The 23,969-nt window shown below is 37.7% G+C and overlaps 1 long non-coding RNA gene across 2 annotated transcripts; it reads right to left on the reverse strand.

Annotated features, from left to right (window-relative positions):
• Nucleotides 1–1,912: 1,912 nt before the first annotated feature.
• Nucleotides 1,913–22,531, reverse strand: LOC135311950 (uncharacterized). 2 transcript variants are annotated; one of them, XR_010371517.1, is made up of 7 exons: nucleotides 22,482–22,531; nucleotides 14,396–14,431; nucleotides 10,952–11,084; nucleotides 10,237–10,439; nucleotides 8,163–8,233; nucleotides 7,533–7,648; nucleotides 1,913–3,642 (listed from the first exon to the last, which is right to left on the reverse strand). It is a non-coding gene; the product is annotated as an uncharacterized LOC135311950 (long non-coding RNA). The 2 variants fall into 2 exon arrangements; XR_010371516.1 differs by having other exon boundaries at nucleotides 8,163–10,439.
• Between the last annotated feature and the right edge of the window lie 1,438 nt (nucleotides 22,532–23,969).

Genomic DNA, 23,969 nt, shown 5'->3' on the forward strand with positions numbered 1-23,969 from the left:
AGGTGACGCAAAACATAGAGAAAACAAAACGAATGGCAGGATTTTTTAAAAATAATCTCACTAACACAATATCAAAAATGAAACACAAGTTTCCTAAGCCTACTCAATAGAAACTCTTGCCGAGACGCAGCATTCTGTTGCATTTTGGATTTTTTCTGCTCACCTAGCATTTTTTCCCCAGCTTATCCTGTATTTTTCCGGACACAGTTTCCCACTTTACAAGATGGTCTACTACTTTCCTCTCTTCCCTGACTATATTACTTTTCATTTGGCTGCATGGAATCACATTACTGGAAACTGGCTAAGGCTTTGGGATAGCTCTAGATGAGTTCTAAGCATTTTATTTCTTCTCCTTTTTTATTCTTTTTTGTCCCCATAGCTTTATTTAAATGGCTGTAGTTGCTTCTATAAATGTAAAATTGTATGTATAGATGTACATGTACAACTGGTGTATTAAGTCAAATAAGAGTATTTTTTAATGTCTTCAAGCTTGAATTTCATTGAAATCTGACTTGCTCTGTTAAGCTGTCTCCTGGTCCCAGACAGTTAGAGAGCAGAAAGTACTGTTTGCTTACAACATAGCACCAGACTAACTGTCTAGGTTGGGAGAGTGAAGCAGTGTTTCTTCAACTAATCTTTTGATTGCTGGTGGAGATGTCTGAAGCAAGAAAACTAAAGAAGACATGGAAAAAAAGCACTCTTTCCAAAATTTTAAAGCATTCTCAGTACATGTTCACACACACACACAAAAAGTCCTTTTATCTTAATCCAATGGTTTGTCTTCTAAACAATTGCATTTTAGAGGCTTCTATCTCTACTCAGCTGGGAGAAGATAGAGGATCTGGACTGTTAAAATTCTTATGGGTATAACTACTGAGTATGTGGTACTTTATCTAGTGCAGCTGTATGTGGTAATGCAACAATGAAAATCTTTTTAATAGGCAAGAGAGTTTTCAAAGAGTTAAAGTTAAAATACAGACTTCTTATTTTCTCTCTCCTGATTAAAAAGACCCAGGAAACAAACAAACAAACAAACAAACAACTAACAAATCCATACTAATCTTTACAACACTGAATGAAGTGCACCAGAATATTGAGGAAAAGCCTCAATTTGTTGCAGGGTGATGGCTGAAATTAGACTTTTAATACCACCTAATAACCCATTTATTTTCAGGTAAGTTGAGTAATGTTTATATAGAAAAGCCAGTCTGAAAGAAAGAAAGAAATTGAGCGAGGTCAGAGATTTTTCTTCAAGAAATTCAGGTATAATAGCTGGCTCTAGACATATTCTGATAGATATCAACTGGGTGGCTAATCAAAAATTCACTTGATGAAGGAAATCTAATATGAAATATTTGAGAAGCTGTAGCAGATTGTGCTGGTTTTGGCTGGGATAAAGTTAAATTTCTTCACAGTAGCTAGTATTGGGCTATGTTTTGCATTTGTGCTGAAAACAGTGTTGATAATACAGGACAGTTACTGCTGAGCAGAGCTTCCACAGAGTCAAGGACTTTTCTGTCTCTCACCCCACCCCACCAGCGAGTGGGCTGGGGGTGCACAAGAAGCTGGGAGGGGGCACAGCTGGGACAGCTGACCCCAACTGACCCAAGGGATATTCCATACCACATGACATCATGTGAGCATTTAAAGCTGGGGGAAGAAGAAGGAAGAGGGGGACGTTCGGAGTGATGGCCTTTGTCTTCCCAAGTAACCGTTACATGTGATGGAGCCCTGCTTTGCTGGGGATGGCTGAGCACCTGCCTGAAGATGGGGCGTAGTGAATGAATTCCTTGTTTTGCTTTTCTTGGATGTGAGGCTTCTGCTTTACCTCTTGAACTGTCTTTATCTCAACCCATGGGTTTTTTCACTTTTACTCTTCCAATTCTAACCCCCATCCCACCAGGGGGGAGTGAGAAAGCATATGTGTGGTGCTTATTTGCTGGCTGGGGTTAAACCATGACACAGATGGAAGAAAGAAATAACTGAGAAAAAAGAGACATTTATTTCATTTCATAGGTGTTAAAGTTTGAATATTTTTTTGTCTCCTGTAATAGTAAATAGTCAGTCCATAAAGGAGGAGTGTGTTATTCATCAATATTCACCTTGTGATCCTATCTGAGACTGTCTAATTCTGGTGTATTTCCCATTAAGTCCTATCACCTTCTGGATATTTTACCTACAGTAAATTGCAATGGTTTCCTAAAGCAGATGCCTGTGAAAGATGGGAAAACAGCATCCCATGCTGTAGTTACATCAACTCCAAAATTCACAAGATCTGCGTCCTAGCAGTTATGCTGTTTTCTAGCCAAAAATTTTAGTCTGGAGTGTATAATTTATCTCCCACACAAATAAGTAGGATTTACCCACTACAAACTAGGCATCTAATTCTCACCTTCTTCCATCTTCTACCTTTTTCCCTTTATGCCAATCATCCACACCACAGAGAAACCCATTAACTTGAGATGAGCTTGGCGTAGAAGCAGTGCACACAGGAGGTTTTGCAATCTTTTAAAAAGGATTAATCCCTTTTATGACATTGAAATCTTGCCTTTTGATTTAAAAGAAATCAAGACACAGGAAATATACAGCTGGTCATGTTTTTTTCACTTGCCAAAATAAGATTATATTACATTTTTAAAGTGTATATGATGCAGAACTGAACCATAGATCCTTGGACTCCTGATTTCATTTGACCTAAGAAAGTCGCCTCAGGCTATCTTGTAATGGATTGTTGGGAAAGACAGTTTCTTCCCAGTCCCCTGTGGTGACTCTTCAAAACCTGCTTTTCTGGCTTTGAATGCAAGAGAGGGCAAGGAAGTGAGGAAGAGCTGGGATGTCAATAAGGAGCTCATTTTGTAGTGTGAATCTGTTCTCTCATCATCAACAACATTTGAAAAGTCTCATGGGCATGTCCACATCAACAATTTTGTGATCTCTCCCTCTCAAATGGTTGTTGTTTTCTGCATCAGGAAGGGTTTGATCTTATGAACCTAGACACAGCACTGTGATTATGAGAACATTAGCAAGCAGAGTCTGTGGATCTGACTTCTCTTTTCATTTTAACTGCTCCTCTGACAGCTGTTTCCCAGCATAGTTCTCCATCACTTCTTGAAGTCTTGTAACAGTCAGTAGTTTTCTACCTTTCATTTACTTCCCAACACAGTTAGGCCCAAAATCTGTCTTTTTGCAACCTTGCTTTAAGGCCTGACAAGATTGTAGCGGTTCGCACAAAGTACTTGGTCTTCCTGTTTCTGCAGGTGTCCTAGGAAACTTCCCTACCTCTCCCTGGGATGTTCTCCTTCTCTTTGCCTTTAGATAAATATATTATTCACGTAATGATTGTGTGAGAAACATACCGCTTCAGCCCTGTTTACCTAAGGTGCTTAATTAGCTCAAGTCTCATAGATCTTTGCTTGAGCTGAAAATCTGTTAGAAGCCTATGATTAGCCATCTGGACTCCACCTCTCACAGATGCATGTCAGGTATGGATCTTTGGATAGGGTTGCCTTTGTTCTTGTTGTCATTCTTGTTGGGTTTTGTTTTGATTTTTTCTTTTTCTTGCTGCTGTACTGTCCCTCTTCTTCACCTTCCCATCACGGAGATGTGCACAATCAGCCTTCTGTCCAATTCTCAATGTTCTGCCTGGGAAGTAAATGTCAGGAATAGATTAGGAATAAATTAACCTGTAGTATATCCCATACTTTGGTGTTCCTCAGAAAAACAGAGTAACCTGGCTGGAGGACAAAAATTATTGAAAGCTATGGGTAGAGTTGTGCAGTGGCATAGAATCTTCCTTGACACTTGCTGTCCACTACAGAAGTGTGAGTAAGGATCCTAAACTGGAAAGATCATCTTCCTCCCTCCCTTTCTCACTACTAACTCACTACTCACTACTCACTACTCACTACTACTCTTGGTCAGGAAGAGCAATTAAGATTTGTATTCCTGAACTGCATTTTGTACAAGGTACAACAGACACATTTGCTAATTGGGAATCCCTGTACCTGTTTTCCTGTTAAGAAGATTGAGACCTATGGCATGCCAACTGCTCAGAGCATAGGTAAAACATGAGAAAAATGAAACAGAACGCCTTATCTCCAAACTAGGAGCAAATATGAACTCCTACCTGACAAAGTTCTGCCTCAGGGTAGAAATCTGTTAGTATTGATGAACATTTTTCATTCAAGACATAGCACAGATAGGAGTGCTAAAGTTCATGCTGATAAATACACAGTTAGTGGCCAGCCCTATGGCTGTCTTTCCTCTACAAGATAATACAAGGTACCTTTCCTCTTTAAGGAGGAAAGATCATCTTTTCTTTGTATTTTCCTTAAAATAATAATCCTTTGTGATTACTTTAATTAATGAACTATTGGAATAAAATCAGGGCATACATTCATTCATATCTTGTAAAGGATGCTCTTGATACTGAATTTTTTGAAGAAGGCTTTTAGATGGGCCACTTGCAGTGCATCCTTTTCTCAGAGGGTGCTTTTAAAGACGGAAGCAGTGGGGAGCCACCTGTGGCTTCTCATCCTTCAGCTGCTTCGCCTGTATTGTATTTTTCTTGTAACACTCTGAATGCAGCTTCATGCCTGTTTCTTATACCACCAACACCATCAAAGCGTAGTGAATGTCATGTGTGAGACACTGTTGTCCTGATAGTGATGGACAACACCAAAGAACAATTCCCCTCTGATCAGCATTGCCATTCTAGACTCAGTAACAGAACAGATAGGCATTATATACCCTGATACATTATGGCCTTGATCTGGCACACGGGATGGTGAGCTGTTTTAACTGTGAGGTTGGTACTGCCTCTTCTTAGAAATTTCGCTGCTTCCTTAGACATGCTTTTTATCAGGGTTGTCAGAAATTGCCTGTGTGCCCAGCAAAAGGGTACCAAAAGTTACAGCGTAGCACTGAGCAGGAGGGAAAATGCAGAGGATACTGTGAGAAGAATGCCATCAAAATGTCTTGGAAATCTGATGTGGCTAAGTATCCGGGGAAGTCTAAAAGGGGCATCGTTCTTTGGATGAAGATCTAGACGACTGAAGTGTAACACGAAGCCGTACAGCCTGGGAGAGACACTGCCGCTAAAAATCCCAAATATCTGTTCTCTGTCTTAGGTGAGATGAGTCTAAGTTGACACAACGCAACTTGCAGTTATCATTAGTTGGATTGTTTGAGTGAGATGATTCTGTTCTATGTTTTCTTTGTGTTTATGTATTTTGTACTAACTTTCCATTAAAGAAACCTTATCTACATGTAATTTCTCAATTACTCCTGCATACATATTATTGTCTAGTGATAGACCATAATTTTTTTCAATTCCCCTCCCTTTAACTTCCATATAGATATGCTGACCTCTTGCTGTGGAAGTGGAATTAATAATATATACACCTTTCTTTGTTGCTGCTAGATTGACCATATCCCAATTCAACCCACCTCACCCTGAAGTATCTTTCACACATTGAAAGAAAAAACACTCAGCACCCAAGCTCCAAGATGCCCTGAAAAGTCTTAGATATGTACCCTCCAATATTAGCACACTGGTGGAGCTGAAATGTAAGTCCACTACCTGTTTAACCTCATGCCATTCACCTTGTGCTATCAAAACAAAAAGATTAAAAAATTAGTAAAACATAAATACATGTGAGAAACACAGTTTGCACCCATGCCATAACTTCATGAAAGATGGCAACTATAGACATCCAGTGATAGGGAGTAGAACTTCCTTTATTTGTTTTAGAGAAATTGATATGGTAAAGCATTGAAACTACCACAGAAATACTTGCATTATAAAGGAATGAGGAAAGAATACTCAACAAACAAGTCAGTACCTATTGTGCAAGACTTCTCTGAAGAGTTGGGGTTTTTTAAGATCTTGCTATACTTTAACATGTGTATGAAGTCATCTTTGTTTGCAATTGGAGGGTGTTAATTTTCATTTTAGTAGGTATGATACCATTTTGGATGCTAGCGGTTGCTGCTTAGACAAGTTCAAGGTTATTAAACAAGAAGCTTTTTCATGAGTCACATTAGAGTCAAGCTCAAAATACATGTACATACAGTGAAACCAAAGCTGATTTTATTATAAAATGCAAATTATGGGAAATTTTTTGCATCAAAATGCATAAGAAAGTCCATAATATTGATTTAAATTGTCTGCCTGTATGACTAAGCATCTTTTTTTCCTTACATGACTAATCTTTACCTTTTGACTCCCATATAGATTTTTTTCTTGCCTGTGTGAGACAGATATTTTATTCAAGAGCATAAACTGTTTGCTTTATAAAATCCTATAAACCCAGGCAGATAAAGATTTCTCCTTCAGTTATTCAATTATACTTGATTTGATTGCACTAGCGCAATTAACCCCTTAACATTGCAAAATACATGGGACTGAAGTCCCTTTATTTTCAAAGGAATATAGGAATAGATGCTGAGTTGTATATAGTCCTTTTATTCATCAGAAGGAAACAGTATTACAGTTTAATAGCAACTGCACTGAAATAGTCTTTTTACTAAAAACAAATAATAGTTCTTGACCTCAGGCACAGCCTCTAACGATGTAGTTTGTGATATAAATACACATCAGAAAATAAAAATTAAAAAACCACAACAGCTTCTATTTCAGTGCAATACTGAAAAAAGAAAGAGTAATCAGCTTTGCTCATTTAACAAGATATTTGAAACAATTCATATTATCATTTTACTAATGCATTACTTCTAAGTTTTGGGGTTGTGAACGTGAGGAAAAAATATACTTTTATTTAATTCTAATTGCACTTCAGATGTTTGAAAGTCTTGGGCTTCCTTATGCTAAGCTCCTCACAATCTAATAATAAAAGACAGTCCAGAGTTAAAGCTGAGCTAAACAGATATCACAGAGCAGGACAAAAAGAGAAATCAGTGTACAGACAAATGAAATTAAATTTCTCCATAGCAATGTTAAGCAGCAGAACTAGATATAAAATTTCCTTATTTTATCATGGCCACCACTTGTCTGGGGTAATTAGTAAAAAAAATGCTCATAGAAACTCAGACACTTTTAAAAATTTATTTCTGTAGATCATTTTTATAGGGGTAATCTCAGTTTAGGTGCAATTAGATTAACTTCAGTACAATTTCCTATTTAAATGCTATTCAGTATCAGGAACTTAGTCATCTATCTGAAAGCTTTTGTTGTCCTGTTTAGCTTGAATCTGAATTCTTTAGGACTTTCTAAGTAACAGTAAGATTTCTAGTACTATACTGGGATGTGAAAGCACTTTGCAAAGTTAAAAAATTTGCTTTAAAATTTGAATTTAGGTTTGTATGCCAAGACAGTAAAGAACTTAAATGTGACTAACTTTGTGTGATATATTAAATGAATAACTGTCAAGGAACTTCTCAAACCAAAGTAATGCGGGAAAATCATAAAACACAGTAATGAGTAGTTTTCAAAGAGAAAGAAAGCACAATATAATTTTTGTATAGAGTTAGACACAGATGAAGAATTTAATTCTGGAAGCTTCCTATATGCTTACCTACGAGGCTACTTCAAAGTAAAAAGACAAAATTCTCCAGGTGTGTGGTTATGCCACATATGCTGCAGAAATTCTCCAGCCCTGCAATGGCTGAGTGTCCAGTTAGGATCCTGAAACTGTATTTCACAGTATGAGTACTGGCTTTTAGGCATTTCAGAGACAGATGCAAAACTTGGCCCTTTGAGAGTTTCATGCTGGGGATCTCAGACCTAGGTTCTTTCATGATTTTATCCCACAGACCATGCACTTTTACTCTTTTTTTTTTTTCATTGACAATAATGACAGCTATTTAACAGCTTCAGCATTGCACAAAACCAATATGCAGGGGAAGAACAATGCGACCTATTCAGTTACGGTAAATAAGATATGAAGATGAGAGTTAACATAAAGCTCTATGGCACCTCCCTGTATCTCAGATTATGAGAGAAAGTGGTAAGTAGTTGAAAACTTTAACTTGTTTCTGTCAACTACATTCTTTATTTTCCTTATGGGTGGAGGCCAGTAAGAAAGGAGAGCTACTGACCTTCTGCACACATTAGCACGCTGTAAGACTTTGCGCATGTAATTGGCTGGATAGGAACCTCCAGTATTATTCTAAATGTCACAGGATTTATAATCTGAATTAAGTACCTTAAGGCTGAATTGTTCATCACTGAAATACAAAATAAGCCCTTGGGAGTTGCAAGCATGTGATTCTGTGCCTAAAAATGTAAAACAGAAGGCAAATTAGAAGGGCTCATACATAATAATGCACAAAGGACAACATTTAGTTTAAACTGAATTTCTGCATTAAATAGCTAATTGTAATGAAGTTATTTGTATTATGACAGATAAAAGTGATTGCATATAAATAATGCTATATGTTCAATATTTATTATTCATGTTTGACATACACATACTGAAAGACTAATTGTACATTCTACTCCCCTGTGGAAATATCTAAAAGTGTTATAAGTTAATAACGCACAAATTGTTGTACAAATTAAAAGCAATCATACACATTAGTCTCTTGACTTATAGCTGGACTTTGCAGGCTCTAGACATTGTCAGTTATGATAATCCTCAGTAAGTCTTTCTGTTTAATTATGAACCCTCTTGTATGCATATGATTTAATAATTCATGCAAAGTACCATGCTGTTTGTTGTGATAAAATTTTTATCTGTGCACACTGGGAACAGATGAGGAGTAGTATTAATGCTCAGTTTATTCTTTCCCAATAGTTCATGACATTTACATTGGTCTCCTGTGATCATTAATATGCCAATCCAACAGTAATTTTCAACCATCCTTTTGGATGATTGGCACACTGTCTGTAAAAATCCTTTTTCATAAATTGAAGCCAGCAATATCCCAATGCTTCGCTGGATGGTATTGAATTTGTGATGAAGTCCAATTTATTGGTCAGCTGCTCACAGATACTCTTTGTTTGTTTCTTACTAGATGACAGTCTTAGGATCCAACATCAAAACTGGTATAATTTTGGTACTGATGCCCAATAAATGGTCTTTATCATACAAACACAGGAGGAATACATTAAGTACTAAGCAAAAAGATGAAGACCAGTTGATTTATTCAGTCTGGCTTCTATGTTTATTGGAAAAAGTTTCCATTCTGGAAACTTTGAACAGAATCAGTCTTTCCCCCTTTGCAGAGAAAAAAATATGCCTTTTACATTTGTTTATTATGGAATCTATTTTTAAAAAGCCTAATCATATCCAAATGTGTCTTACTGTCCCCAGTCTAAGAAAGCAAAGAGGTACTTGGAATATGAATAGCTGGGAGGCTAGAAAAGCTAATCAAATAAATCAAGAGTGCATGTGCATGGATGTGTGTGTTCTGTCTGCAGGACTGGCATCTGCATTAGAAGAAAACCCACAAAGAAATAGATCCACAAAAAGCATGTGTTCATGAACCATACCTACACACTCTAATAAGAGTATAATACAGATAATATGTTAAATAATAGACCAATAACTGGGAGAGTAGAGAAAGAAATTAAAGCCAATTTAATAGAAGGTTAAGATATTTTTTTCTGAATTGATATAGACTTTATTTTTAATCTTGTGAATTTCATGACATAGCAGTGGAGAGAGGAAAAATGATGAATTTGTGGGAAAAAATATTATAGCATAATATGGTACAGTAATAAGACTGAAGATATGAGCTGTAACTTGTTAATATTTCTGTCACATTAGCAGCTAATTTTTGGATCCAAAATATATAACATTATGGAAATTACAAAAATTCTATTGAAGTCTGCTAGACCTTAGTGAACCTCATTCAAGAAAGACTAGAAGGCCGTTATCATAAATTATCTTTAAAACAGAAGAGTGTCATTGCACAGTAGAATAATTCTGCAAGGGAACTGGAATTTTTTGTTGTTATTGTTCTTAGGTTTTTGTCTGTGTGCAGAGTATAATGCAGCGTTGTGGTGTCATAATGAAGTAGCACACTGTTGTGAACGAGTGATTTAGCTTAAAGAACTGCTGTCAAAGGTATTTGCAAAAGTGGCTATAATATAAGTAAAAGTGCAACTTAAATTTCAATGGCAAGGTTCACTCTATTTCTGTATGGCACAATCATTTGAATAATAGTCAAAACTACCAAGACACAAATCAAATCTACCAAGTCACAAATCAAAGTTACCAAGTCACAAATTAAACTTGCCATACTACAAATTTATACATGCTATTAGTTCCTTACTCAAGATTACCATTGGTAAAAGGTCTCTCTGCCTTGAGGAGCAACTTTGAGACACGTCCTTGCTCAAGGGGAGATCACTGCCATGCAGCTATGCATCTTGGATGGGGTCCAAAAGAGCTGGTCAATTTTCAAGGTCCACTTCCTCCAAGCTCAAGATCGGTGCATCCCCAGGAGGAAGAAGTCAGGCAAAGGAGCCAGGAGACCTGCATGGATCAGCAAAAAGCTTCTAGTGAAACTCAAATGGAAGAATTACATATTTGACAAACCTGATAGTACCAAGATCCACAAGGGTATGGTTCAATGGCACTTTAGCTTGAATAATTCAAAACTTGACAATGAAACACACAGTATGTGGAAAAAGGGACTGGCTACTTGGGAGGAATATGGGAATGTTGTCAGGGTATGCAGAGATGCAAAAAGGAATGCCAAGGCCCACTTGGAATTAAATCTGGCAAAGGATGTCACGGATAACAAGAAGGGCTTCTTTAAATACATTAGCAGTAAAAGGAAGACTGGGGATACAGTGGGCCCACTGTTGAACAAGGAAGGGGCCCTGGTGAAGCAGGATGCAGAGAAGGCGGAGTAACTGAATGCCTTCTTTGCCTCGTTCTTTACTGCTAAGTCTGGCCTTCAGACATCTCAGCCCCCAGAGGGAAAAAAAGTCTGGAGAGAAATGGACTTTCCCTTGGTTGAGAAGGATTGGGTCAGAGATCACCTGTGCAAACTGGATGCTCACAATTCCATGGGCCCTGATGCGATACATCCACGAGTGCTGAAGGAGCTGGCAGGTGTTCTTGCTGGGCCACTCTCCATCATCTTTGAAAGGTCATGGAGGACAGAAGAGGTGCCTGAGGACTAGAGGAAAGCAAATGTCACTCTAATCTTCAAAAAGGGCAAGAAGGATGACCCAGGAAACTATAGAACAGGCAGTCTCACCTCCATCGCGGGAAAGTTCACCCTGGAGGTCATCTCCAGGCATGTAGAGGAAAAGGTTATCAGAAGTAGTCAGCATGAATTCACCAAGGGATGGTCGTGCTTGACCAACCTGATAGCCTTCTATGGTGGTGTGACTGGCTGAGTCAATGAAAGGAGAGCAGTGGTTGTTGTTTACCTTGACTTCAGTAAACTGTTCAACAATGTCTCCCATAACATCCTCATAGGTAAGCTTACAAAGTGTGGGTTAAATGAGTGGACAGTGAGGTGGATAGAGAACTGACTCAACAACAGAACTCAGAGGGTGGTGATCAATGGAGCGGAGTCTGGATGAAGGCCCATAAATAGCAGTGTTGCCTAAGGGTCTCTGCTGGGTCCCATCCTGTTCAATATATTCAGCAATGACCTGGATGAAGGGATAGAGTGTACCCTTAGCAGATTTTCTGATGTTGCCAAGCTGGGAGGAGTGGCTGATACACCAGAAGGCTGTGCTGCCATCCAACGAGACCTGGAGAGGCTGGAAAGCTGGGCTGAGGGGAACCTGATGAAAATCAACAAGAGGAAGTGCAAGGTCCTGCACCTGGGGAGGAACAACCCCATGCACCAGTACAGGCTGGGGACTGACCTGCTGGAAAGCAGCTCTGTTGAGAAGGACCTGGGAGTACTGGTAGACAGCAAGCTGACCCTGAGCCAGCAATGTGCCCTTGTGGCCGAGTAAGCAAATGGTATCCTGGGGTGGCCAGCATGTCGAGGGAGGTTATCCTCCCACTCTACTCTGCCCTAGTGAGACACGACATTTGGAGTACTGTGACCAGTTTTGGGCCCACCAGTTTAAGAAGGACAGGGAAGTGTTTGAGCAAGTCCAGCGGAGAGCTACCAAGATGATCAGGGGGCTGGAGCATCTCCCTTAAGACGAAAGGCTGAGACACTTGGGTTTTTTCATCCTGGAGAAGACTGAGGGGAATCTCATCAATACTTATAAATAACTAAAGGGTAGGTGTCAGGTAGGTGTCAGGACAATGGGACTGCACTCTCTTCAGTAATGTCCAATGACAGGACAAGGGGCAATGGGCACAAGTTGGAACACAGGAAGTTCCACCTCAATATGAGAAAGAACTTCTTTCCTGTGAGGGTGACAGAGCAGTTGAACAGGCTGCCCAGGGAGGTTGTGGAGTCTCCTTCCCTGGAGATGCACCCCGTGTACTCTGCTCTAGGTGTGCCTGCTCAAGCAGAGGATTTGGACAAGATGATCTCCAGAGGTCCCTTCCAACACCTAACATTCTGTGATACACAAGGGAACTGAGGGAGATGGTGGAAGTGCTCACCAAGACACTTTCAATCCTTTATCAGCACTCCTGGTTCACTGGGGAGGTCCCAGTTGACTGGAAGTTAGCAATTGTGACACCCATCTAGAAGAATAGTTAGAAGAAGGATCCAGGGAACTACAGACCTGTCAGTCTGACATCAGTGCTGGGGAAGGTTATGGAGCAGATCATCTTGAATGCCATCATGCGACACGTACAGGACAACCAGGAGATCAGGCCCAGTCAGCATGGGTTCATGAAAGGCAGGTCCTGCTTGACTAACCTGATCTCCTTCTTGACATGGTGACCCACCTAGTAGGTGAAGGAAAGGCTGTGGATCTTGTTTACCTGGTCTTTAGTAAAGCCTTTGACACTGTTTCCCATATCATTCTTCTGGAGAAACTGGCTGTTCATGGCTTGGATGGGTGTACTCTTCGCTAGGTAAAAAGATGGCTGGATGGCTGGGCACAAAGAGCTGTGGTGAATGGGGATAAATCCAGTTAGTAGCTGGTCACAAGTGGTGTTCCCCAGGTCTTAGTAGTGGGGTGAGTTCTGTTTAATATCTTTATCGATTATCTGCGTGAGGGGCTTGAGTACAACCTCAGTAAGTTTGCAGATGACACCAAGCTGGGTGGGAGTGTTGATTTGCTTGAGAGAAGGTGGGCTCTACAGAGGGACCTGGATAGGCTGGATCAATGGGCTGAGGCCAATTGTATGAGGTTTAACAAGGCCAAGTGCCAGGTCCTGCACTTGGGTCACAACAGCCCTGTGTAATGCTACAGGCTTGGGGAAGAGTGGATGGAAACCTGCCTGGTGAAAAAGGACCTGGGAATGTTGGTTGACAACCAGCTGAACATGAGCCAGCAGTGTGCCCAGGTGGCCAAGAAGGCCAACAGCACCCTGGCTTGTATCAGGAATAGTGTGGCCAGCAGGAGTAGGGAAGTGATTGTCTCCCTGTACTTGGCACTGGTGAGGCTGCACTTCAAATATCATGTACAGATTTGGGCCCCTCAGTACAAGAATGACATTGAGGTGCTGGAACTTTGTAGTGAGGTGGGTGGTGGTCTCTTCTCCCAAGTTACTAGTGCTAGAAGAGGAAATGGCCTCAAGTTGTGTCAGAGGAGGTTTAGATTGGCTATTAAGAAAAATTTTTTCACCTAAAGGGTTGTCAAGCACTGGAACAGGCTGCCCAGGGAAATGTTTGAGTCACTATCCCTTGAGGCTGTTTAAAAGATGTGTAGATGTGGTGCTTAGGTACATGGTTTAGTGGTGGACTTGGCAGTGTTAGGTTAATGGCTGGACTTGATGATCTTAAAGTTCTTTTCCAACCTAAATGCTTCTATGATTCTATAACAATAAAGACATATTGAGTGAATGCATCCAGAAGTCCCTATAAAGTTTGTAGTGTAAGGAGCTTTATTAGGTTAAATTTTTGTTTCAGGACAAAAGTGGGGCAGGAAATAATATTCTTAAATATAACTCTTTCTTTTCTTTTAATCTTTTCCAGAAACTTTCATAGGAATTCATTTTGGACTGAAGTAGGTGGGTTACTTTTCCAACCTCTTGTTCAACTGAAATGAATCTTTACTTAATTTTTCTCAGACCCAGTTCTAGGACCTTCACTCCAACATCCCCTGTGATTGGTAGAGAAATGTCTATTTGTACTTCACTTGGTCTTGAAAGAGGTTGTTAGTGTTCTGCTAACAAACAACCCAAGCCTTTGTTATTTTATTGTTTAATTGCAAACTTCATATAGAAAAATAGAAATCCAATGGAAAGAGAGTAGTCCTAGGTTACATCCCGGTTTCCCCAACAATTTCCAAAAGTTCTATTTCAGTCTCTTGATTTTAACTCTGATTACTTTTAGAAACCAGCTGGAGAGCATGCTTGCATTCAAAGACAAAAATGAAACTTTACCTTACCTAAGGCAAACTGCACTGGATTATCTCCACTGGAGGCTACAAAAGAAAGAAGAAAACAGTAAATCCAAACAGGTCAAAGACCTAAAGCCTAAAGCCTTGGTTTTATTTAACATGGACATGAGCAGTAAGGGGAATATAGATAATAAGGCTAATAAACCTAATAAGATTAAGAATAATTTAATGGTTAAAACTGTGGTTGTCAGCTAGCACCCTGATTGGTAGACTCAATAAACAAGCCAAGGATTTGAGGTCTGAGATAACTAAAGTATGCTGGTCTCAGCGGCCATTTTAAACTTTCACATGGCTTGGATCAAACCTTCCATAGTTATGGGAACAATTGCTCTTTCATTGTGTCTTCAGCTTGGGGCTAAGTCACTTTCTCAGCATGGAGAAGCATTTCTTGCCACATTTGACCAATTCCAGTAATCAAACAGCATTTAATCCTTATTGTTTCAGCATTGTTTAAATCTTAATTTTTACTTTTATAATGAGAAGATAACTTTGATAAATCTTTGCTGTTGCCTATTCCACGAGACTATTCCATGAGACTGATTTTCACATATTTTATGCCAGGAATTCTTTTCTGTGTCCCTTGCTTGTGGATTCTCAATAGCTTAAGGACATATATTTTAAAAATAGTTTAATCAGCTTCAGTTGCCTTCAGGACTGAATATGATGTGTAGATCCTGAATGACATGCCAGAGTGGTTCATGATTGGTGACTCTGATTTCAGAACCTGAATTTTGAGGCCCTATTGAAATATGTATACTGTGTTATCTTTCCCTCCGTTTCTGGCCACTTGACTGTATTACTGAAGCTCCTGTGTACATTTTGCTAGTAATTCTTTTGGGGTTATTGAATGCAGCAATGAGCTAATATGCAGTTATTGTGCATTAGGGTTTTATGATCTGTTTGTGATTAGTTTTTCAACTGTGGATTTTCTGACCTGCCTTTTGAGATTTACTTTTAGATAAAAAATTTCTTGTTTACTTAGGAGAGACATTTCGCCAGCTCAGTGAGCAATTCTGCAATAGCCGTATAGTGATTTTTGATCTGTTGGTTTCTTCTCTGCCGACACTTATTGCTGGTGTGAATCCTGAATTCTTGTTAACGGGGAGCAAAATTCGTCTGAGCCCCTTGATTACAAAGGGAGGATCTGATCTTTATATTCTCAGGATATATTCTCAGGATGAAAGCTATAACAGATATTGCACCATAACAGACATTTTGGAGGCTAAGAGATTTCATAATTACATAAAAAATTCCAATACTGTTTGCCTTTTTCCTTCTAAAACTTTTGATCAGGACAGGTATTGTTCAGGATCCTGCAGGAGTAGATATATCACAAGATGTGTAACAGAGGCAACAGCTGGTAATTCCTTGGGGAGCTCCACTGACAATTGTTACAGAGAGAGGGAGTGGGACTGATCATTCCTATTAGAGCTGTTCAGAGTACCCTTCTCTTTGTGGTTTCTTTTTTCAAGTGCTCAGGGCAAGCTACCAAAACTTTTTCTTTCCATAGCAGGTCACAGCAGGGATCCTCAGTCTGACAGTAAATCAGTCTGTTCCCTGTGGCTGAGGCTGAGACCATGATCAAATCCACCAGTGACGCATTATGGAATGTTTGCTTTTAGTCTACTTGGAAAGTCTCACTTGAATGGCTTAGGATCCAAAGGCGTTTCAAGGCCTCCAGCTTGGCTTTCCTATTTTGTTCTGTTACCTTTTGTCTCAAGTTAAACCGTAGCTATCACCTCTCAGATGTAAATTTAGGAAGAAAATGAGCACACAAATGATAGAGCAATACTACTATGTTTATTCTGTTATTGAATTTCTAAATCGAGGTCCTTAAGTTCTATATGGTGGCATGGGATTTATCTTGAGTAGATAGCTTTTGACCTTGTAGTCTGTTGTCTTGATCTGAAATTACACCTCACTCATCACCTTCAGTGTCAAAAGATGTATCGGTATTCACAGCAGCAGCAGATTCCTCAGAGGAAAGGAATGCATCTGTTTACTTTAAACACTGTCAATTATCTTTATCCTCTGTGTTTAGCCTTTATCATTGCTTGTCAATAGTATTTCCAAATGCACTTTATGAAAAATGAAATCCAGAGATAGAAATGCTAAGTGAAAAGTAGATCATGTTTGAAAGCTTGCTTTTTAAATTAGTAATCAAAGAATCTCATTCTAGACCATGTATGTGTTTTTTTGGTTTGGTTTGGTTTTTTTTCTCTTTTCTAATAAAAATAGAACTCCGTCACCAGGTCTTTAATTCCTTTTCGTTTCAGTGATGTCAAAATTGCCTTCTTAATGTAGGCAGTGAGACTTCAGAATTATTTTGGTGTTCTGCCTCAAAAAATGTTTATTGTTGATGGCTTTTCATCAGAATGGTTTCAAAATCATAATTTTATTAAAGAATGTAAGAAAATTTCTCTTGTGGTTCTATATTGAAGAAAAAGAAGATCAAAAGCAAGGCCATCCTACTGATCTATAAAGAACTGTGTCCCTCCATATCATTTCCAGAAACCACCAACACTTGCCCCTACTAATTTACATGGGATTATTTTAACAACACTGCAAAAAGTGATTGAAGCCAGTCACAGATATTTTTTCCTAGTTCATGCACTTCCTAACTAAGTTGTTGCATAGACTTCATAATGTTTTTTTCACCCTTGAAAGGTACACCTGGAGCCTGAGAGCTTCAGCTCATTAGTCTGCTAATGACAAAACCACATAAATTTCTCCCCAATTAGAAGTCTTATTGTCTCCAAATACTGCTAAAAAATAAAAAGGATTTTAGTTTCAGCTTAAGGTTTGAGTTGAGAAATCTTAATCTTTTCAATATGTGGGTTTTATATTCGGATCTTTTCCTGGTCAGCCTTGATTTGATCTAGATTGTGCAGATTTGCTTCCTCTTCACACTTCTGACTTCTTAAATTAGGTGAAGATGATGTTTTAAGATAATTTTGTAACAAGTGTAATGATAAAATGTCATGCATTTATGACTGTCAGATTATTCTGCTCTCGGATAACATATTCTTTGATCAGTTAAAATCAAAATAAAATATAGCATAGAGAGATACACCAAATATTTATTCCACACTGAAAGTGTATCAGGAAGATTGCTTTACAAAGTTTAGTTGTCCTCTAGAGAAATACTAAGTTTAGGGAACAGCAAGAGGTAAAATGAGAAATGGTCAGACCCAGGATTTTGTATGCTCCTCTCATGAACTGGATGAATGCTTATGTTCATGCTTTGCCTTCAGGGACTGTTCTAATTGAATAGAAATAGTACTAGATTGTTTATGCATTGTACGGCTCTTAATTTTTTTACCCCTTCCTATTAGCAGTAAAATAGTATTCTTCTTAAAACTGTTCCTTGTAGTTTTGTCAATCACAGATTGATTACAATTGATACCTGTAACCCAAAAACCTTTATTATCCTTGAATATTAAAATTTGTAATAAAGAAATGCAAAATGTTTTTGTTAATTTTCTTAAAAATTCATTATTTTAATTCTTATAAATTATGTAGTGTAGTGACTAACATAATTTTGTCTAAAAATATTTATCTAAATGATAATAATCAGTTTTAGTGGAAGGAAAGTTTCAGTCTTGCTGCTAATTTTCTGCACATGTCTTTGCAGTTATTATAGGCTGAAGGATGACACCACCACATGGAGGTGACCTCTGGACTGTTCCATACAACAAAAATGATCATAATTACAAATACTGTTTTTAATAAGTAGTAGGAATTTTACTGCTTTCCTCATTAAAATTTACTTTAAATCACAAGAGTTTTTGAAACTGTAGGAATTTTCAAGAATGTTTGGAATTGTCCTAACACAGTTTCCTTTGCAGAACCAGTTTCTGGGAAAAAAAAAAATCGGCGAGGTGGAGAGAATAAAATTTCAGTTAATGCTAGCTGTTCTTTTATATTCATCTTATTTATTTATAGCATCCTGCAAATTATTATTGTAGCTTATTCTTTAAAATGTTCAGGGATGTCTGATTTCATAACCTTTTGTGAGGATACTGTCTTAGTTCTGTAGACAGAAAAGATTTAAATAGATTATGCTTACAGATTGTAAAGGAAAAGTGTTCAAACTCATATCAAGATTAATTCTGTTATCATAATTCTCTTTCAACTATTCTGCATGTTAATGCAATAAGTAGGTCTAACATGAAGTTTAAAACATTTTTTGCATGTCGGTATGCTCACTGAACTCTTGACTCAAAGCTATGAAAAGAAATCAAGATGGTTTCATAAGGGAAGAATTAGCATAGACATAAGGTTAAGAACTACAGCTGTGCATTCATACATATGTACATCTGTAATTTCTTATTTCTTTTATGCATTATTACTGTCTTCAGCTTTTCCTTAGCTTAAATGTCACCACACCTCTTTATCACAACATTATTTCTTACAAGGTATTTTATTTCTCTGTCTTTTTTTTTTTTTTTTTTTTTTTTTTTATACTTAAGTCTTGCTGTATCATTCTAAAGCCCTTTTTAACCACTGTTATTCTAATATTTCTATCAGATTGAAAATGTCAGGTTCATACCCATCCTACTGTACTGTCATGCTACCCTCTTCATCCAGTTCTAAGTGTAATCTGTCCAGCCTGTGACTATAAATGCCACCTCATATCTAACTGCATGTTACATACATACAAATAACCCTGTTCAGAAGAAGATTTTTTTTAAAAAAAAAGATAACCTGAAAACAGCTTTGTGTTTAATCAGAGGTAGATCCATAAATAGAAGGAAAGACTGCGGTGTAAATTATTTTTATGTACAGTCTGCTTGGAAAATGGCTATGAACATTAATAGATAACTATATTGGACTTTGAACTATAATATTGACCCTGACACCAAGGCATTTTGCTGCTTATTGTGTGCTTGCTACTTGCTGTCTGTCATTTTTATTTAGATTGCAAACTCTCTGAGGCAGACTTTGTCCCAGTCTTTGTATGACATGGATCAAATCAAGTTCTAGATTTCTCCTGGCTGCTCTAAATATGGATCCTAGAAGTGTTTACCAGTTCACCCACATCCAACCTTCTAGATTAGTTTAAACCCTTTCTTCAAAAGCAGAGTTATATAAGAAAAACAAGTATACAGTGTAACAGAAGCAGTCCACCATATCCAGGTAATTTTCTGTTGTATTAAATTATTAATTTTAGTTTATATTATATTATATTTTGCATAATTTAAAAAATAGATCCGATTTTTTACAAACAACTTAGATAAATATATCTCTACAGGCTATCTTTTCTGTACCCATTTTCCTGATATCATCACACAGTAAGTTTTCTGTGTCCTTTTATAAAATTCCTGTATACCTTTAGATATTACAGAAATAAGAAGCATTATCAGTAGAATCATATTTCAAAATTCAGTTTGAATCAACAGTCATTTAATAACTAATATTTAGAACTAAAGTTCTGACTCGGTCATTATTTCTTATATATCTATGTTGGTAAATATATAGGTTTTGCAATGATATTCTAGGTTGGGCTATCCTGTCTATATATTTCTATATCTTAGCACGCTCCCAGGCAAGTCAAGATGCATCTTTACATGAGTCAGAAATGTGCCCTTTCAACAAAGAAAGTGAATGGTGTCCTGGCCAGCAGGTCAAGGGAGGAGGTAATATTACCCTCTCTCTACTCAGCACTCTATGAGGCCACACCTGGAGTGCTATGTCCAGTTCTGGGTTCCCCAGTACAAGAGAAACATGGACATACTGGAGACAGTCCAACAAAGGGCCAGGAAGGTGATGGAGGCACTGGAACATCTCTGATATGAGGAAAGGTTGAAAGACCTTTGGCTGTTCAGCCTGGAGAGGAGAAGGCTCAGGGGGAATCTTATCAATGTATATAAATACCTGAAGGGAGGGTGCAAAAAGGACAGAGCCAGGCTCTTTTCAGTGGTTCCCAGTGGCAGGACCAGAGGCAATGGGCACAAACTGAAACACAGGAGGTTCCTGCTGAACATCAGGAAACACTTTTTCCCTGTGCACAGATTGCCCAGAGATGTTGTGGAGCCTCCATCCTTAGTGAAGTTCAAAAGCTGTGTGGACATGGTCCAGGGAAAGCAGTCTAGAAGTCCTAGTTTGAACATGGGTTTGGACAAGGTGATCCCCAGAAGTCCCTTCAATTTCAGCCATTCTGTGATTCTGTAATTATGTGACATCTGACATGTCCTGGGATATGTTGCTGGGATAAATAGACAAGCTGCTTGAGAGATGAAGAAAGGTGTTTTGCCAGCACCCTCTTAGGAAATATTTGGAGGATTAAAAAACTAGCTTTAATGAAAAATAAGAGGTTTTCTCCAACAGGTCAGCCAGAATTTGTTCTGAAAACTTAACTCACAATAGTCCAAAACTTTCAGAAATATTTGTGAGACACAGGTAAATCTTGCTAACCTATACAAATGTATACATTTTTCTATAATGAAGATTATGGAGCTGGTTATGATTAATGAAACGTTTATGTTAATGAAAAAACTTATAGAGACATTGTTTTGGTAAACAAAACTATCATATTTTATACTACCTGAGGATTTGACCCTGAAATAGATCAGATGTGTAATACCTTTTTTTTTTTTCAAATTTATTCACAGTATTTTTTCACTTTTATTATTGCCTTACTCATTATACATTTATATTATTTCACATATATTATTCACTTATCAGGATGTTGGAGAAACACTGAAACATTCACAAAACATAAAAAGCATCTCCAGAGTCCCTCATGCTCATGTTTTGTCACCTGCACATTTTGCTTAGCTCATAATCTTCCATAGGTGATGAATAATAGTGAGAACAGCTTGAGTTTGTCAGGATGAATATGTGTGCTCTGCTAAGGACCATGAATCACCACCAACATTTTCAAGAATGAAACACAACTCGTTTAACACATTTGTATATCTTAAAAGTCAGCTGAACATATGAGGGTTTTCAGAAGATTCTTTAAAAGCAAAACTGTAAAGATGTTGATTTGTACCTCACCCTGATATTGAAATGCATTATAATTATCCTAGTCAAAGTTTTATGTGGCAACATACCCATTCCATAAGACATACCTCCAGTGAGGTATTTTAGCAAACACAACTATTTCTCATAGTATAAAATGTATATGTGCATATATTTACATTATGAATATTCTATATCATATATGTTTGTTTATATTGATGTATTTGAATATGTGTATATATATATAAAAAAGATATATGTTATAAATAAGATATAGACATGTAGCTGTATCTACATACATACTGGTCCTAAAAAGCCTGTAGTGTCATATGAAGGCTTCTGCTTTTCCATACTGGAATGTTAGATTTCAATTTTGATGAGGGTACTTATAATCAAGTCAAGTTATACTTATGCAACGCAGCCTAAGACCTCACAGGAAGCACAAATTTGGAGTTTACTTTAGTCCTGTGTTCTCTGATGTGACATTTATGGAGTTCTCAGGCTGTGGCACTGTGATGTTTCATTTTACGTTTTAATGATCCTCTGGTGGCTGGAACTCAACAGTAACAATTCAAATCAGTAAATGAGATGGTTCCACACTAAACTTCTTCATGGAATGGGTGGAGCAAAGTCTTTTTTCCTTTAGGTGGAGTTTAGAAGGTGCTTCCTCTCCAAATGAAATAAAACACTATTGTATTAACCACATCTCCTGCACTGATACGAACAGATCTGTGAACACAGGTAAAGTTTTAAGCATCTATTTCTGTTATTACCCTGGCCAAAAAATTTACTTTTTTCAGATCAGGTGCTAAATCCCCACTATACCCGTAATCTCGTAATTCCTTCCAAAAATCATGTTTTCCCCATTGTAAATAATAAGTTTTAAGCACAGACAAAGCTGTAGTGAGATCTTCAGCAGTCTGAGTGTATGCTGCACAGTACCCATTCCCCTTTCCAGATTCATTCCAGCCCTGGGAGCAGTGACTTCAAGTGCAACAGATTTCCTTTTCATCCCCCAGCTCTTCCTGGGCTCCTTCTGACATCAGAGGCTGCCAAGGATCTAGCTAAACGGAAAAAACAGTATCCAGAATTGTTTAGGCATGCTTACCCCATCCTGGTTCTCTGCAAGGACTGACATAGCACATTTTTCTCTTGCTGTGCTTCTGATTCTGAATGTGTCTACTCATAATATTTACCAGGGAGTGTGGAGCAAAGAGTAAAGTACAGGTTTATTACAAGCAACACAAGTCCTTTTGTAAACTTTGAATCAGAGATGCACTGGAATAATTTCTGTCAATGTAGCTAGTGTTTAAAACCAAAAGATGCTCCTGGAGAAACAGAATTGTTGGTGCAGATGAAATTTGATGGTGTTTCTGGCATTGTTTGAGTTGTTCATCAAAATGCTTCATCTTTACTTCTGCGCAAAGAAACAGGAATGAGATGGAGCTTAATGGCCGGCAATTTAACCATTTAGTATTTGGAGGTATATGACCTAGGAAAAGTATCTGTGATTGGCTTTGATCACTTTTTCTCAGTGTCATTATAATAATTGCCTAGTATTATTATTAAACACTTGACAAGCTTTTCATTACAATTCTGCATTATTAGGAGCTTTCAGCTTAAACACATTATCCCTTAACAGCCACAGCCTTAATGTAAAAGGAGGAAAACACATACTTTGCAACATTTTCCTTTTTTTTTTTTTTCTCCATTAGGATAGAATATGTAAAGCAGTAGAGAAAAGGTAAAAACAACTGCTTGATCTGGTTTTAATACATGATTTAGGCTTTTTCACAAGTGTAATCTTAATCAGGTATAAACCAAAAAATAATTAGACAAACATGAGTAATAAGAGCTGATTCTTACCCTGTGTTAAAGACCAAAAGATGAGGGTGGGAGCCAACCTTTATTGCTGGAATGTGCTGCTTCAGAAAGTCTTAATCAAACCAGTATTTACATAAAGCTAAGCATATGCTTAATTTCCAGCAACCCAAGTTGTTTTGTCTTATGAAACAGAATGATATTAAAATTTCTCAACAAATCCACTAAAGAAACAGACAGTATAGTGGTAGTATTTGCATTTTAGAATCTTGTAGCCTTATATTTAACAACCATTTCTATAAACTGGAGAAGTTTGTTTATTTACCATCCAGGTTAATATATGATCTAATTAGGCAGTGTAACAGTATAAGAAAGGAATTTCACAGTGTTAGCCTGTGACTTTCCAGAGGAACATGAACTGTAATATATAGACCCAATGTGCAGTCTTTTCTGCTGTATGAAGATTACATTTCAGAGGTTAATTCGTATAGTAAGGGAAAGATATATATTAAGATAGTGGAGGTGTATTTGAGATATTTACCTAATGCTATTAATTCCTCAATACCTAGTCGCAAAACCACTAAGACGGTTCTTCTCAGGAAATGTCTGATATATTATAAATTAAATAGAAAACCCAGTTATTTTTAATTGTTTGAACAGACAAGACAGGAAAAATGGATCTAAGGCTGACAACAGTTCTAAGCTGAATCACAAGGATGAATTTCATAGCTTTGATCATATAAAAAGCCATTGGGATTTGGTTAAGAAAAAAAAA

Source organism: Phalacrocorax carbo, chromosome 2, assembly GCF_963921805.1.
Source record: "Phalacrocorax carbo chromosome 2, bPhaCar2.1, whole genome shotgun sequence".
In the NCBI taxonomy this organism is placed as follows: domain Eukaryota; kingdom Metazoa; phylum Chordata; class Aves; order Suliformes; family Phalacrocoracidae; genus Phalacrocorax; species Phalacrocorax carbo.